This window comes from Anguilla anguilla, chromosome 2 (assembly GCF_013347855.1).
Source record: "Anguilla anguilla isolate fAngAng1 chromosome 2, fAngAng1.pri, whole genome shotgun sequence".
Lineage (NCBI taxonomy): Eukaryota > Metazoa > Chordata > Actinopteri > Anguilliformes > Anguillidae > Anguilla > Anguilla anguilla.
In genome coordinates this window covers 13,498,218-13,513,755 of record NC_049202.1, presented here as the reverse complement: position 1 = coordinate 13,513,755, position 15,538 = coordinate 13,498,218, and the positions used below count along the sequence as shown (strand labels likewise).

Here is a 15,538-nt window from a genome sequence, read left to right as displayed (position 1 = left end):
GCATTAGTCTTCTAAAGGGTACACATTTTCAAGTGCTGCTTTCAATTATATTTGAAGTATACGAAAGGGTATATTAAAGGGACCTTGAAATCTTGTTGAACCAGAAGTGGAGGCACAGGTGCGTTTGACTAAATTTCGACCAGATAAAGCCACTCCCGTTTCTCCTGCAGAGATTTTAAGCAATGATACGATCTCAGCATCAAATGTTGCTGCCATGAGTAGGAGTCCATACTCCACCCTGACTGCTAGAATAGAGATTAGGTCAGGGGTGCTCCTTGGTTCTTTACATACGAGCCATTTTGTGTTGTGTGTGGCCCAAACCTTCCGGGTGCTTTTTCTGCTGTTTTGACATCTCATTTGTGCACCCAAACCCTCTATTCACAAAGAGGTTCCCCTGCATTATGAATTTCGGAAAAACTGTAGATTAATCCCAGCCCAAGTTCATTTTCTTAGGCAAATACTGCACGTGCTACATGTTACGATCCAGTGTACTGGCAATACTACACTGAGCAAATAGCAACACTTGCTGGAATTATAAACAACACAGAGTTATTTAAAAGAAAACTTGTTGAACGCAGATTAGGGCAGCTTGTTTGCTGTAAAAAAACTCATGCAATAGTTTTTTGAAGGACATTGTTGTGAAAGTGGTTATTTTCCCAGACTGTTCAAGAACAGCGGCATTATTTGACCATTCCATGCATTTCCAAGATACATTTGTTTTTCAGAATCATAGAGGAGTTTCATAGACTGTGAGATGGCGGAGTTATTTTTTTGGGCTTTGTTTTTTGTTCTGTTGCAGTGAGGCATTTGAACTTCACTTGGCACCATTAATCAGAGGGGTAATGAATGGCTGTCTGAATGCTGACATCACAGCCATTGTGACATCACCTGTTCCATTTCAGAAGCCGCCGTGTTTCTCTCACTCGAGTGGTGGCTTTACTGCAGGTTCAACAGAAACCCCCTGAACCGTGCCTCCTGTTCGCAAGCCTGTGCTAGAGTCATCCAGGCTTAAGGCTTTTTCGTCTGGCTGAAGAAGATGAGGGGGGAGGAAGGCTGACCAGATCTGGATGGGGGGGGGGGGGGGGGGGGGTTGTCCCCGAAACGGAACGGGGCGGGCGCTGTCGGCGATCCCCATCACGAGAGAGCGGCCTCCGAGTTTAATGAAATCGACAGCTAATATCAGTACAGCAGAGAAAGGTCAGGCACACGTCAGCGGCGAGATGAAATCAGCCGCGCGTTTCGCACGGCGACTTCGACCGCCGCAGCTCGCCGTAGCCTGACGGGCTTGGGAGGGGGGGGGGGGGGAGCAGTCGACAGGTTTTCTGAAAACACTCTGGAGAAATTAATCTTTATTCTCTTGAAAACGGAAACACCCAGACCGTTTTACATTGTCGGACGGCCCCGCCCGACTCTCCGCTGAAGCGCTTGCGGAGACTCAAACGCTCCACATTGTAACGGATTCCTCAGGTGCCCGCTAATATTCAGCGCATTTAGACAACAGCAACTGCTCAAGGGGGAGTGGGTACTTACACTGGTTTTATGGGGGGATCGGACCCATAAGCGATGCTTAAAATTCATTTGTGCTTTTAATGCACTGCAAGCATGGCTTGTTTAGTGGTTGCACAACGGCTGACTAATCTACAGCTTACCCTAATGACTAAAGATGGTAAAACAAAGGACTAATGCATCCACCTCGTTTGCTCGTTTACTAGCTAATGAATTGCCATCCAAAGCTTCTGCCATGTAGATAGAAAATGCCAACGATCAAACGACAGCCGAAACAGGCTTTGGTGCTAAAGTTAGCGTGGAGGCTAAAGAAGAGACCACCAAATTTTATTTTATTTTTTGGCCGTCGAGGAAAAACAGAAGAGCCTGGACGTTCATGGCGAAGAGAAATCATCTACAGTTCAAATCTGGCTGATGTCTGGGGATCTAGAGTTTGCAGCTGGGAGTTATCTGTGATCTACAGTTCATGTCTGGTAGATCTGAGGGAATTTACAGGCCAGAGCGGAACATACGCAGTCTCCAATATTTTTTCCTATCCTTACATTTTTTATTAGTTATGGTTCAGACGCGTAAGTCAGGCAGGTCATGCAATTGAAGATAATACACAACACTTCATTACTGCGCTTCTGAAAATAAAAATACGCAGAAAAAATAAGTAAGCCCATGAGAAAAGCAATCCAGATATCCTCAACATGAATGTCAAACAAATGCCACCAACAGATCACTCAAATACTTCAGAACAAAAAAAGTCACCATTTCAACTTTCCAAAGGCAAAAAAAAAAAAAAAAACATAAATCTTGTGCCAGTTTGGTTTCCTGATAAATAAAACAGACCTACACACTTTTTACTCGCTTACTTAGACTCTTCAGAAGCCAGTAGGTGGGATGGCACGTCGCAAGCAGCAAGGAAGAAGACATTTACACATCAGAAAAGAATATCTGCGCTACCGACGCTACAAAGCAGGTACGTGTGAGACGGGGGGGGAAGAGAAGAGACGTCTGTGGTCCCCGGGGCATCTTTAGTCGGCTCGATTCTGCTTAACGTGCTCCTCCCGCGTACCCTCTGGCCTGACGGTGCAGATTATGCAAAGAGCAGGAAGCCCGCGCCCCCGGCGGGGCGCTGCGTGCAGACGCGATTGGTGCTCGGTGAGCGGAACCCCTCCCTCCTTACCCCCACCCCCTCCTCCGTGCCTCTCCGCACCAGCAGCCTCCCGCAGCAGAGCTTGCTCAGCTCGCGCTGGAGCAACACTGCCACCCGGTGGACAGAAGTAGGCAACTTCTCTCAGTGTAAGCTGGGCACGATGAAAGTACGGCCCCTTTTCACAGAAATCCCCGTCCTAAAATGGGAGCTCTTTATTAAGAAGGCAAATTTTGGTGAGGTGGATCAACAGCACCTTGCAAATTGACTAAAACGTGTTTTATGTGAGCCAATTAAAGCAGATTCTGAGTGGGATGAATAAGAGAACATTAAAGTAATGCCTGATGCCAAAACATGCTGCCAGACATTTAAATTATTAAGAATGTTGGGCAACACAAACGGAGCATTGGCGCACGTATAAGGTAGAGCAGCTCAGTGGGTCTCACACACTCAGCTCAGTGGGTGATGCACTGGCAGTAGAATGAGAGCTGGAGGACATTAGAGTCAACTGAGGAGAAGTGTGCACACAGAACCGGAGAAAGAGAGAGAAAGCAAGCGCGAGACAGACAGTGAGGAGACAAAGAGAGATAGAGAGGAGAGGGAGAGAGAGCGAGAAAGAGAGAAGGAGAGAAGGAGAGAGAGCGAGAGAGAGAGAGAGCATGACAGAACCGCATTCTGTTCTGCACGGGGATGTGCGCACACTGTCGCGGCGAGTTTAGCCGCTTGGCTTGTTGCGTCTAATCCCCGCCACCGCGCGGAGGTGTACATTACGCCCGTCTCGCACCAGGTGCTCTTCCACACCGCGGGCCCGACGCAGCTTCCTGACGGGGGGGGGGGGGGGGGGGGGTCTGGCCGGCGGATTATCGCGGGACAGAGGGTTAACCGCTTCCCCTCTCCGCTCCGCGTCTGCCTCAACATGGCGTCCGCGCTCCGCCTGACAGAGCGGGCCCGGGATCCGAAACATTTGTGAGGATGCGAATGGCACCCATAATGCATAGCGATTTCAGGCATTCCAGGTCTTACTTTCAGTCGGTGCACTGATGAGGAAGTCACCGATAGGAGGGTTCCACGCGCCATGCTAACGTGCTTCATGCTATAACCCAAATAGGCAAGCGCCATGCTAACGTGCTTATGCTATAACCGAACGGGCACGCGCCGCTCCGCACAGGGAGTGCCGTTTACATGGAGTCACATTAACAGCACGTCTAATGGCCGTTTTAGCAGCTGTCTCCTCCGGCTGTCAATTACACCGCGGTTCTAATCAACGCGGCGTCGATCGTCACGGCGAGGCGGCGAGACCGCCTACCCACCACGCTCCACGCCGCCACGCAGAGGAGCGCCCCGTCTCGTCGTTTTCCTACAAACCGGCGGAAGTCCGGCGTTGGGAAGAGCGCTCGCGCGCTCGCTCTGAAAAGGAAGCGCCAGCTCCCATTAGGGAAGATTACAGGCCTCTCTCTCGTCACGGTGGCAGACAGAGCTAAACTTATTCGGCTCTGCTAGCGCGCCAGACACGCGTATTGAATTGGATTTGAATGGAAAGGCGACTCCCCGGGCGTTAGCGCGGGCGTCGGTCTCGGCGGGCGGGGCGTCTCTCGCCCCGGCGGCGCCGGCGGCGTGCGGAATGTTCCGGGAGGGCCGCGCATTCAATTACCCGCTCAAACGTCTGTCTGATGAGCCCCGTGCTTCTCTCTTTAAAGCCGGCCATCTCTTCAGGAGGCAGCTTAATGCGTCTCAGAGCGAGGCCCAGTCTCTCTCTCTCTCTCTCTCTTTCTCTCTCTCCGCCTTTTTCTCTCCGCCGTTTTTAATCTCCCGCCCGGCGGGATATCGGCCGCTTCCCGTCCGCCGGGCGCGGCGGTTTAAAGCGGCCCTCGTCGCCTCCTCTTCTCCTCTCGTAAGGACCGAGCCGGCACGACACGCAGCTTCGCTTCAATTAGAAGCGGTGGCACGGGATGCTGGGAGCTGAAGTGTTTTGAAAAGGCCCGAGGGGCGGGCAGGCGGGCTGAGGCGCGGGTGGGGAGAGACGAGAGGGCCCCCCCACCTCCGCCTTCGGCTTCTGGGCTGAGGTCAAAGCCGAGGACAGATTGGCCGCTCGCGGGAGTCCTGCGCGAGGAGCGATCCCTGATTGGAGGGTATGGCTCTAAAACCAGCTGGGGCTCCCGTACTCCTTGACTGACACCCCTTGACCACATCACTGTCCACTCACAAAGAACAAAAGCTTGGAAAGACACAGCCTGTACAGGCAGGACTCTACGCTAACATTTTGTACAAGGAGCACATGTGCTCACTAACGCTCTCCAATTAGTACATGTGCTGCTAAAATTATTTTTCCAGTTAGCAGACATAATTTTTTAGGAGCAAATTCTCCAAAAATGGGAGCACCATAGAGCCCTGACAAGTAGAGCAGTAGTTTCTTCATATTCCTGCTTTCCTCTTCTTGTCACCACTGTGCCACACTACTGAGGAGTGAGTGAAATGTGGTCTCGCTCCTACGATGCCACCTGCACACCATCCCAAACCATAGGCCATGTTGTTCCACAGGAGAACGGCTAACTGATCAGAAGAGAGCACGTGGTTTCCACAGCTATTCCAAAGACACAAGGAAATGGTTCCACTGCATGTTAAATAGCAGAATCTGAAAGCGCGCTTTAGCAAGTCTGTCAGTCGCGAGAATAGATCTAAAAAGGACGTGCTATCAGCATTCAAACCGCCCTCCCACCGCACTCACAGTGCGATTACCGGGGCTAACGCGAAAGCTGAGCGATTTGGAGGGATTTTGAGCGCTAAATCTCTCCCGGAGAGATGGATTCCAAACTAATTCTGAACATTCTGAGCACACATTCTGAGCAAAAAGCACTGTGAGCCTACACCGCCCCTGGTAGATGACAAGATGCATCTGATATCTTACAATGCCACTGTCAAAACCTCAGAAGAAACCGCCACAGCTCCGTTTTGCCATATTGTATTGACGCGTAATGGTGAAACACAACGTTTAGCATCGGAATAGCATGTGACTGCAAGAATCTTGGTTAACATGCTGATTTTCCTGTCGTTTATTCAACAGTTAGTTGGGGGGGAAAGTTAAAAGGAAATTTCAGTTGCATGCGAATGGCTTACGGTTCCTGACATTTAGCACTGCCTGTGAGGCGTCACTACATGACAGCGACCGCGGCACTGACACACAGGCGTATTAGGAAGAGCGTGCACGGAGCGTAATTGGGCCTCGGTTCCTCTCTTTCTGCGCTCGGAGCTGTCCTACGATTATGACGGCCGACGCACGGCAGACCGCGAGCTCTCTCCGGATCGAGCGGAAGACTCGCCGGTGAGCGACGAGGTGGGAGGCACCACGCTGACTGTAATCATCGCCGCGACGCGCCCGCCCATCTGTTTCCCAGCGGCAACGGCGCGGTCTGATCCGATCGGGGCCGTGGGACGCTCCGGCGTCCCAGCCGGCAGCGTCGCTAGCGAGAGCAGCGGTTATGCTCATGCATCACAAACAGCATCAGCTGGCCTTTCAGTTTTTCAATGTTTTACCAACATCTGAATATTCATGGGTATGTTTGGCTTTTGCTGTCCGGATAAATAAAAGATTGCAAATAAATATTTTATTACTCAAACACAGATGCAGGACAAATGGGCTGAATGAATGCAGCAAAATCTTTTTTTATGTAGTTTTGTAACGCAAGTTCTCCCACGTCGGCGCCCTGCATATATTTACACGTTTGCTTAAATCCTATCATCCAAAAGTGGTTTTTGAGCTGTGCGTCCAAGAGCTAGAACACACCATGGCAACATTACAGCGATTCTTGTCCGAGCCAAGAGCATAATTGTAGGCCTCTTTATGGCAACCCAAATGAGCTCCATCCACACACAGCCGAAATTAGCATTACAATAGAGGCAGAGGTACCAGCGCTATAATACAGTCATCTTTCTATCATGACCCAGTGAAGTGCACCGCTTTAGCCGCACCAAGCTCTAAATCGCTCATCCATCGCAAGCCAAAACTCCTACGCACTTCTTTTATTTCGCCGTGCCATTATTTTATGCGTATATACTGTAGTTCCATGACGGTTCTGAGAAACCTGTGACCTGCGCTGTCTTTAGTCAGCAGATTGAATTTCAAAAGTATAATTAATTTAAAAAAACAATTCAGCTTACTAGTCAACAAGCCGTCTTTAAAACGCGGCATTACACGGCATTAAATTAACAGATGCTTTCACCCATAGTGACTTACAATGTAGAGTGTACATCATTGTGTTCATCTGGTGATGTGTGTGATAATCAAGCATCCGAACTACGCTTCTCAAATGATAAATATGATATGAAATTAATTAGTTACAGAAATCGCCATCTCCCAGCCTTCAATATCATGTGTTAAATCCCAGCCCAATGCTAAATACTAGCATGCCCATGCCCAACCCATCAGCATTTTTCACACACAAGTAGCTTCAGTAATACTCTATAAAACCTGCCATCGACTTCAAGGGATAAGGGACTTTTGGAGAACCCAACACGATAGCGATTTTACCCTAGTCACTGAAAAATATAAAAAATATCATAAAATGAATAATATAATATGATATTTATGGTGTCCATTATTTAGACAGAGTATTTATCTAAGAGTCTGAACATGTACTGTGCAATCCCTAGGTACTTGGATAGTGACATATTTTTTGTTATTTTGGCTCTGTACTCCAGCACATTGGATTTGAAATATATGGGGCGACTATGTATAAAAAGGGCTGCAAATCCTGTTAATACCCTCAAATCAAACCTGACGGTCTGCGCTCGAACCGCACATTCATTATTTCAAATCCAATGCGGTGAAGTAGAGCCAAAACAACAAAAATTGTGTCAATGTCCACAGATACTTCCAGACCGCACCGTTTTAAACAGTCAGTACTAATCTCCTATCCATCAGTGTGTAGTTATTGTCCTGTATATGACTCACACTGGGCACTAGTTACTGCATTTAATTAGGCACCGGCATTAGCACATACAAAACTACAAAAGCATCTCATATGGTTCCTCCATCAACAAATGACAGAGAGACATTTGTGCCCGCAGTGGCACTTTCTCAGCTGAGGTCCCTTCTCTCTCTGTTACCCTCTCTGCTTTTTACCTGTCTGAATGAAATAAAAAATACAGAAGGAGGACAGACTTTCCCCCCACTCTCCTTTAAAAAGAAAATAAATAAAAATAAAATTCAAGATGACTCTTCCAAAACCGCATAAAACAGCCCATAAACCACCCCCCCCCACCCCGAAAAAAAAGACTCAAATGATTGTTGATAGCATTGTTCTTTACGAGTATGGTCATCTGATTCATGTTAAAACTGATATTGTGGACAGCGGCCTGGCGCTATGATCTAAGGCAATGCTGTATTTATAGATCATTGCAAGACCCCACACTCACTTAATATGATGTGTGTAGCTTTCAAGAACAACTTCAGCCACTATGCTTTTACTGTCATGTGTTCTTTATTATAGCGCAGCTTGATGCCAGTTTTCTTCTCGCTCTCGTGCTTTGTACTTACTCTATCATGTAGCATTAGCCTTGTGAGTCACTCTGGATAAGTGCGTACATCTGATTAGCGAAACAATCGGTTGCAGACCTACCCACTTACAAGCCTCGGTTAATCCATCGCAAAGGAGAATTTATATCTCCAGCTGACTTAACTGGTTAAATGAAGATTAAAAAAAAACAATATTTTTCCAGTATTATGAAACTGTTATCCAAAGGTTACCTGATTATTTCACCTCCTTTGGTGTTTTAAATAGGGGCATATATTACCCTATGTGGCATAAACAGAAATCCTGACTGGGCACTGGATGCGTTGTCCAGAATTGAGGAAGAAAATTGCTTGTTATGACAATATTTGCCACAAGGGGTCTCTCTAGGATCATTTGCAAAAACTCAGAACTCCTCATGTAGCCTACAGAATTATGGAAAAGGACCAACAGATTAAATGTAACGGTCAGATGTGGGCATCCAGACTGATTAGGGCTGAACCAGAATCCTTGCTTCTAAGTTATTCAAAAGGCTGCATCCACCAAGGCCCCATTTACCCATTTTTTCCCGTACAACGGGATTCCGTACCTTTAAGTGAACTCTGTACAGAGAACTCCACCTGGGAGCACCCAAATGAGACCATATATCTGACATTATATGCATGTACACACACACACACACACAAATTCTCTCAGTCACAGAAACACAGACACGTACAACCACAGACTGTATAACAATACAGCACGCGCACACACACTGACACACACACACGCACACAAACAGAAAGCTGAACATACCCTACGCCCTCCCTCCCAGGACCCATAATCACCAAAATCGACTCCCATTTCACATTGCTACCTCTGTCCAACAAACAGCCCGTTAGGTCGACAGTCCTGGGGCTAATTCCTAAACCTCCTAAGGGAAAGCTTATGAGGCCTCAAATCCCAACCGTGCCAGGATTTAAAACCCTCAAGCGCCACAAAAACTAAAAGAAAAAGGTGAACGAACTGAACCTGTCTGGAAGGTCACATGGGCATGCTTTCTCAAAAAGGAGGGGGTGGGGGAGGGGGGTGCTCTGGGGCCTGACCAGCCACATGGGACAGGGGGAGGGGAGGGGGGGCGGTCAGCCTTGACCCTCTCATTTCATCCCATTAGGAGTCTTAATTCCCAATAATCCCTAATTAGTGGGGGTGTTAACAAGCAGAGGCAGTTGAGAGAATTAATAAGCCTGGCACTGGAAAGCAATTGACTGGCTGTACCAACAGAATTAATCGGGACTATTGCCCAATATCCAGGTCCACGTTCACGCGGGAATGAAACTGTTTATCTCAGCCATCCAATATTAACGCATAATAATAATGCAATACTGTGTTATAACCTTAGAACAATGGGTGGTCACAAATGCTTTAAAACAGTTGGAATTCATGCTCTTCACCGGTATTCCCTCATGAAAATAAAGCATGTTGCATTCTAAAACTATTCCCCAGACTTCCGTAACAGGTCAGACAGCTGCGGGCTAACACCCGCTAGCAAAACTACTGTAAGATGATTTCTAGGGACTTCCATATGTCAGTATCACTTTAAATCTGTCCCAGCAGCCATAAGCAGTTCGCGTTGGCATTGACATGAAGGGCACACAGAGCTCATGACCTCACTGTAATGCTTGGCATTAAAAAAACAGAACTATTTTCTGTTTTTGCCTCTCCATGGTGAACATTCGTGTGTATGTTTGTGCGCGTATGTGTGTGTGTGTACATGTATGAGTGCCTATCAGTGTATATATGTGTGCGTGTGTCTGTCTGTCGGTGTACGTGTGTGTGAGTGTACGTGTGTGTGTGTGTGACTATTGGTGTATGTGTGTGTGTGTGTGTGTGAGTGTACGTGTGTGCATGTGTGCTCACATCTGCAAGTTTTTACAGGTAGGCAGTGTGTTTGAGTATGCGTTTGAGGGGGAAGAGTTCTCATGCTTGTGTTGGGACAGTGAAGCAGGGGTCTGACTGACCAGGCTGTTGAGGTCAGAATCGTAGCTCCCGCAGGGGTGAGCGATGGTCCCCAGGGGCTCCAGCCCCTCTTCGTCCCACATGTAGGTGCCCCCCGAACTGTCCGACGGGGAGAGGTCCAGCGAGGAGCCGTGGGGGAAGTCCACCTCGGGGGACCCAGCCTCGGGGGACAAGCACGGAACCCCGGAGTCGTCGTTAACTCCTGCAGGAGGGCACCGGAGACCGGTCAGATTCTTTAATCCCCCACTCACCTACAACAAATCTGCTGACCTGCCTAAACTCTCCCACAATCACTCACATTGGTATACTGTATAACCTCTCCCACAATCACTCACACTGGCATAGTAAATAAACTCTCCCACAATCACACACACTGTTATTGTACATAACCTTTCCCACAATCACTCACACTGGTATAGTACCTACTGTAACCTCTCCCACAATCCCTGAGACTAGTGTAGTACAAGACCTCTCCCACAATCACACACTGGTATAGTACACAGTCTCACCCACAGTCACAGCCTCACCTGTCAGTCCCATTGCTGCCCAGTCCACACTGTCGGTCAGGAAGCTGCAGCGGCGGGTCTGAGTGGGCGTGGCGGGCGGACTGTGGGTGGGGGCGTTGTCATCAGCGCAAGGCTGTGATTGGTGGACCCCGTCGTCGTGGGCGGGGAACAGCAGCAGGCCTCCCCCGTCTCCCAGGTTGTCGAAGTCATCCAGGTACTCCTCGCTGGTGTCGTTGCGCTCCAGTGAGGAGGTGGAGGAGAGCGACATGTCCTCCAGCGCCTCCACCAGGTAGTGTGCGGAAGGTTCCGGATCGCAGGTCACCTCCATCTCCACGGGGCAGCTGTCCGGGGCCGGCGCCGCATCCTCCATGTCGCTGGGCGGGTCTGGGGCGAGGGGGGAGGTCTCCAAAGAGACCCCGCCCCCGCCGCTCGCCTCCTGGTCGCTCCGGGCCTTCCCTGCCAGCAGTGGGCGGGGCTGCCTGCTCAGGGAGGGGCGTGTCAGTCTGTAGGCGAGCGTCGTGGGCTTGCCGGGCGCGCTGGCGGGCAGGAGGGGCTTCTTCAGGTTGCTGGGGGGGGCGGAGCCACCGGTGGGTCGGGCCGCGGGGCCCTTGCCGTACTGGACGGCCCCGCCCCTGGCCACGCCCAGGGTTTTCGCCCGCTCCGTGGCCCTGGTGAAGGAGAAGGAGCGGGTGATGGGCTGGGCGGTGGGGGAGGGGACCTGTTTGAAGTGGGTGAAGCTCTGGGAGCGCACCATGTTGTCCGCCTCCACGGACGAGGCCTTCAGGCTGTCGCTGGACTGGGACAGGCCGCCCGCCCCGGGGTTCCACCCCGCCCGCTGCAGGCCCAGGCCGAACCGCCCGGCGGCGCCGTTCAGTCCCGGCTTGTTGCCGTGGGGCCCGGGGCCCAGGGAAGCCTGGCCGGAGCCCCCGCGGGGGGCGGGCTTGGAGGGCTGGGGTATGGTCCTGGAGGTGGCGGAGGTCACGGCCGAGGCAGAGCGCCGCACCTTGGCGCTGAGGAGCGAGGGCTTCTTCAGCTCTCTGGGGGCGGGCGGTTGCTGCTGAGGTTGAGGGCGGTGCCCGGCCTTGCCCTCCTCCCCCTGCTTCTGAGGCTCCGCCCCCTCCGCGGGGCTCAGCAGGCCGGGGGAGGGGCTTCCTCCACCCTTCTTCCACTTCAGAGTGAAGGGAGGAGCCAGACGGACCATCCCGTTGGGCTTCCCCAGGGGCCCCGCCCCCTTCCCTTCAAGGCTGTGCAAGGGCTGGGCAGTTCCATTGGGGACGGGGTTCGTGCCGCCCTGGGGGCGGGCACCAAATTTAGGCAGCCTGGACACCATGCTGGGCTTGTTGAGCACCTTCTGTTCCATCAGCTGCCAGCTGGGTCATTGATGAGAGTGGGGTGGGCGGAGCTACAAAAACAGAGATAAAAAGAGCTATAACTCACTCTGACCACTAGAGGCACATCATTCCTGTGGGATTCTACAGGCAGAGAAGATACTTAAAACACCATCATAGTGTCTAACAATCAGACCCATCACAACCCCAAAATTTTCTTGCAACTCAGTAATATAATTTACTAGTCCCATCGTTTGTGTTTTAGGAAGACGCCTGAAATATGGCGCTAAAACAGTGGCGGTAAAGAGCGGTGCGTTGGCACGCGGGCAGTGCCTTTCTGCCAGCACGCGACCGGGTGGGGCTGCATTTCTCAGCACCACCGGAGTCTGGACTTGCCTGTACCCATTCACCCGTGAGAACTCACACCTGCACCACTAAGCACAGGCACCACGCTCAGCCAATCACATCGCTTCTGCTTTGCCTAATCCTGAGCATCCTGAGCAACAGAGGACATCCAGCAAGCAGCCAAGCGGCTCGTAAGGTAGGGCAATGGAACAGACCCAACGACCAGGAAAAGCTTTTTGCATAATCAAAATATAAACACACACCTGGTATTTTCATGATGTAGTACAGCCAATCACAGCCCCCCACACCCCAAACTGACTACACTCCCTTAATCCAGCAGCAATCATTTCACGCAAAGTCCTTCGCCCGTAAGAATGTACAATTGTCATCTTGCGCACCTCAGTGTGAACCTTCCTTCACAAACAGCATCAGGTTACGTACAACATCACCAAATGCGTCACTCCGCTCGCTAGCTATGCGGTCCCAGTGATTCAGCTCTTGGAGCTGCTGTCAACCGTATCAAACGCGATACGAAAACGTGCGCAAACTGAACTAAAGGTGACAAGAGCAAGCAAAATGGCCACGGGGCAGGGGAACAATAACAATTTCTGTAAAGGAGTGACAATAGACAATGAACTGCATTCGGCCACATTCACATGCAGCTTCTCACCCACAGCCAGGCAGACTGGGGCCGGTCCTCGCTCAGGAAAACTGAAACAGGAACCTTTATTCTTTCAAAGAGCACGAGTTGAACCTGGAGTCAACCTCCCCCAACAGCTTCAGGCTTCAACAGCATGACCAGGAACGACCGTATCCACATGAATGGGTATTGGATATATCTGGAGCGTTGTGTACGGATATAAAGCTTCAAATAGGCTACATTTCAATCGATGTTTTAGTTTGGACCTTTATTATACTCACAGGGATATAGACGATAATCCCATTGGGTTTTGGTTTCTTACAGAAAGAATCTGAGGGTTATTAAACGCATCAGAACTTAACAGGCCGCTCTGACACTCTGACACCAGAATCTGTCACAGGGTCATATTTTAATTGGATGATTAATACGAAATCCTAATGTGTGTGTGTGTGTCGGTGTGTCCCATCTGTGTGTTTGTGTGTGTGTATGCGTGTGTGCGTGTGTGTGCATGTGTGTTTGTGTGTGCGTGTGTGTTTGTGTGTGTGTGCGCATGTGTGCGTGTATGTGTGTCCCGTCTGTGTGTGTTTGTGTGGGTGTGTGTTTATGAGTGTGTTTATTTGTGTATGTGTGTGTGTGTTTGTGTGGCCTGTGTCTGCATTTCTATCCCAGACTGCATACTCACTCACTGTGGGTGATTGTTGGCTCAGGGTCATCCCCCTGTTTTACTGGATTATATAATAAGGCTGTTTGTAAATGGCCACTGCAGCAAGTGTGAGTGCAGCTGCCAGGACTGATGGACAGGCAGGCAGGTGGAAGGAGGGAGAGAGAGAGAGGAAGAATGAAAGGGGTTTAGAGAGAGAGAGAGAGAGAGGGAGAGGGAGAATGAAAGAGTTTTAAGGACAGAGGTTATATGTTTTCTCAAATATACAGTGTGCTCCATAATGTTTTGGACAAAGACTTATTTTTTCTTGATTTGGCTGTGTACTCCATCATTTTTGATTTCATGATTTTCCTGTAATCAATTCACATGTTTGTTGAAGTGCACATTCTCAGATTTTATTAAAGGGTATTTGCATACATTTTGGTTTTGCCACGTAGAAACCCAGCCCAAGTCCCTGTAGCTAATATCTGTAGCTAGTTGGGTAGCTAGTGAGTTAATTCATATGACAACCAGATAAGTTACTACAGTTGAACTATAGTAAACCAGCAAGCTATAGTGCACTACACCAAATGAAACCAGTGCCTACACCTGCTCAGATCACTGCAAATGAAGAGCAGAGGAATGCAGATTGGCGGTTGCAGTTGTCTGTGAAACTCTAGCTTGTGGCGCAACACATTAGCATTTACAATCAGACTACTATAGATAAGACACGTGCAGCAAGGTTACAGAGCAATAACTAGCAGCAGTGCACAGGGACGATTCCTTTGGTAAAGGCTGCGGCCTTGAGAATCTTCTAGAATCTTCTAGAATTTCACAGCTTTTCTGCGAGCCGCTTCCTCGTCGCGGCGGTCACGCTCCTGTGACTGAGCCGCGATCCGCTTTGAGCCGCCAGACCGCGGCACGGGGTCGTCTCCAACGAGACGAAAAGGATTCATCACTAAAAATCAATGGAAGGGGATTTAGGACAAAAATATTCTAACAAATACCCTGCAAAGCTCTTGTGTGGCTGGGTTCCTGATAAGAATACAGAATTTTTCTGGGGCGGGCGGGGGGGGGCTGGCTTGGGGTGGGTCCACTAGGCCCCTTTAAAGGGTACGGTCACTCGGGCGAAAGCCAGCACACGAGACGTGCTGGACATTCTCGCATACACAGACACAGACTGTTACGTTAACACAGGACTACATTAACTCATTAGCGTTAACACATCCAGCATGGCTGGTAGCGGTGCCCTCCAGCAGCTCACAGTCTTATTAATCTGTGTTAATCCACACTGATCCCCTGCAGCTCCCGTGGGAGGTGTTTCTATCTCTCCCTCTCTCAGTGTGGGCAGCCTGCCCTGCAGGAGGAGGCGCAGACACAGACAGCACAGCCGGCGCTTCTCTGTGCGGAAATAAATATGACTGAGGGAGGGGCGGGGTGGAGGGTCCGAGGGGGAGACTCTGATCCATAAAGGGCTTCGGCACAGAGGCGTGAAGAGACAGGGAGAACGGCCCTCTGTATCAAATATAGCCTGTGTGTGTGTGTGTGTGCACGCATGCTCGTGTGTGTGTGTGCGTGTGTGCGTGTGTGTGTGTGTGTGTGTGTGTGTGTGTGTGTGTGTGTGTGGCGGTGTCTGTCTGTCTGCCTTCCTGCCTGTCTGTCTGTGTGTGTGCGCCCATGGATCAATGCATGGATCAGAAGTTATCCTGCAGGGTACAAGCACAGCTGCAGAACCGCAGATGGAATTAGGTGCTAATTAATCTGGCCAAAATGAGCCAAGCCCAGCACAGCCACCATTAATGAACAGTGATCACCCACAAAGCAAAAGCACATCAGACCTGAAAGTAAACCCCTGCACCAGTTTACCCAGGGTCAATTTAGTGACAGCGGTTCAGATGACCGCGTCGCGAGAAGTAGCGCCAATCGG

At 50.1% G+C, this 15,538-nt stretch overlaps 1 pseudogene; it reads right to left on the bottom strand.

The window, feature by feature from the left end:
- The window catches only part of LOC118221925, a 70,603-nt pseudogene that overhangs the window by 37,103 nt on the left and 17,962 nt on the right, over positions 1 to 15,538 (bottom strand).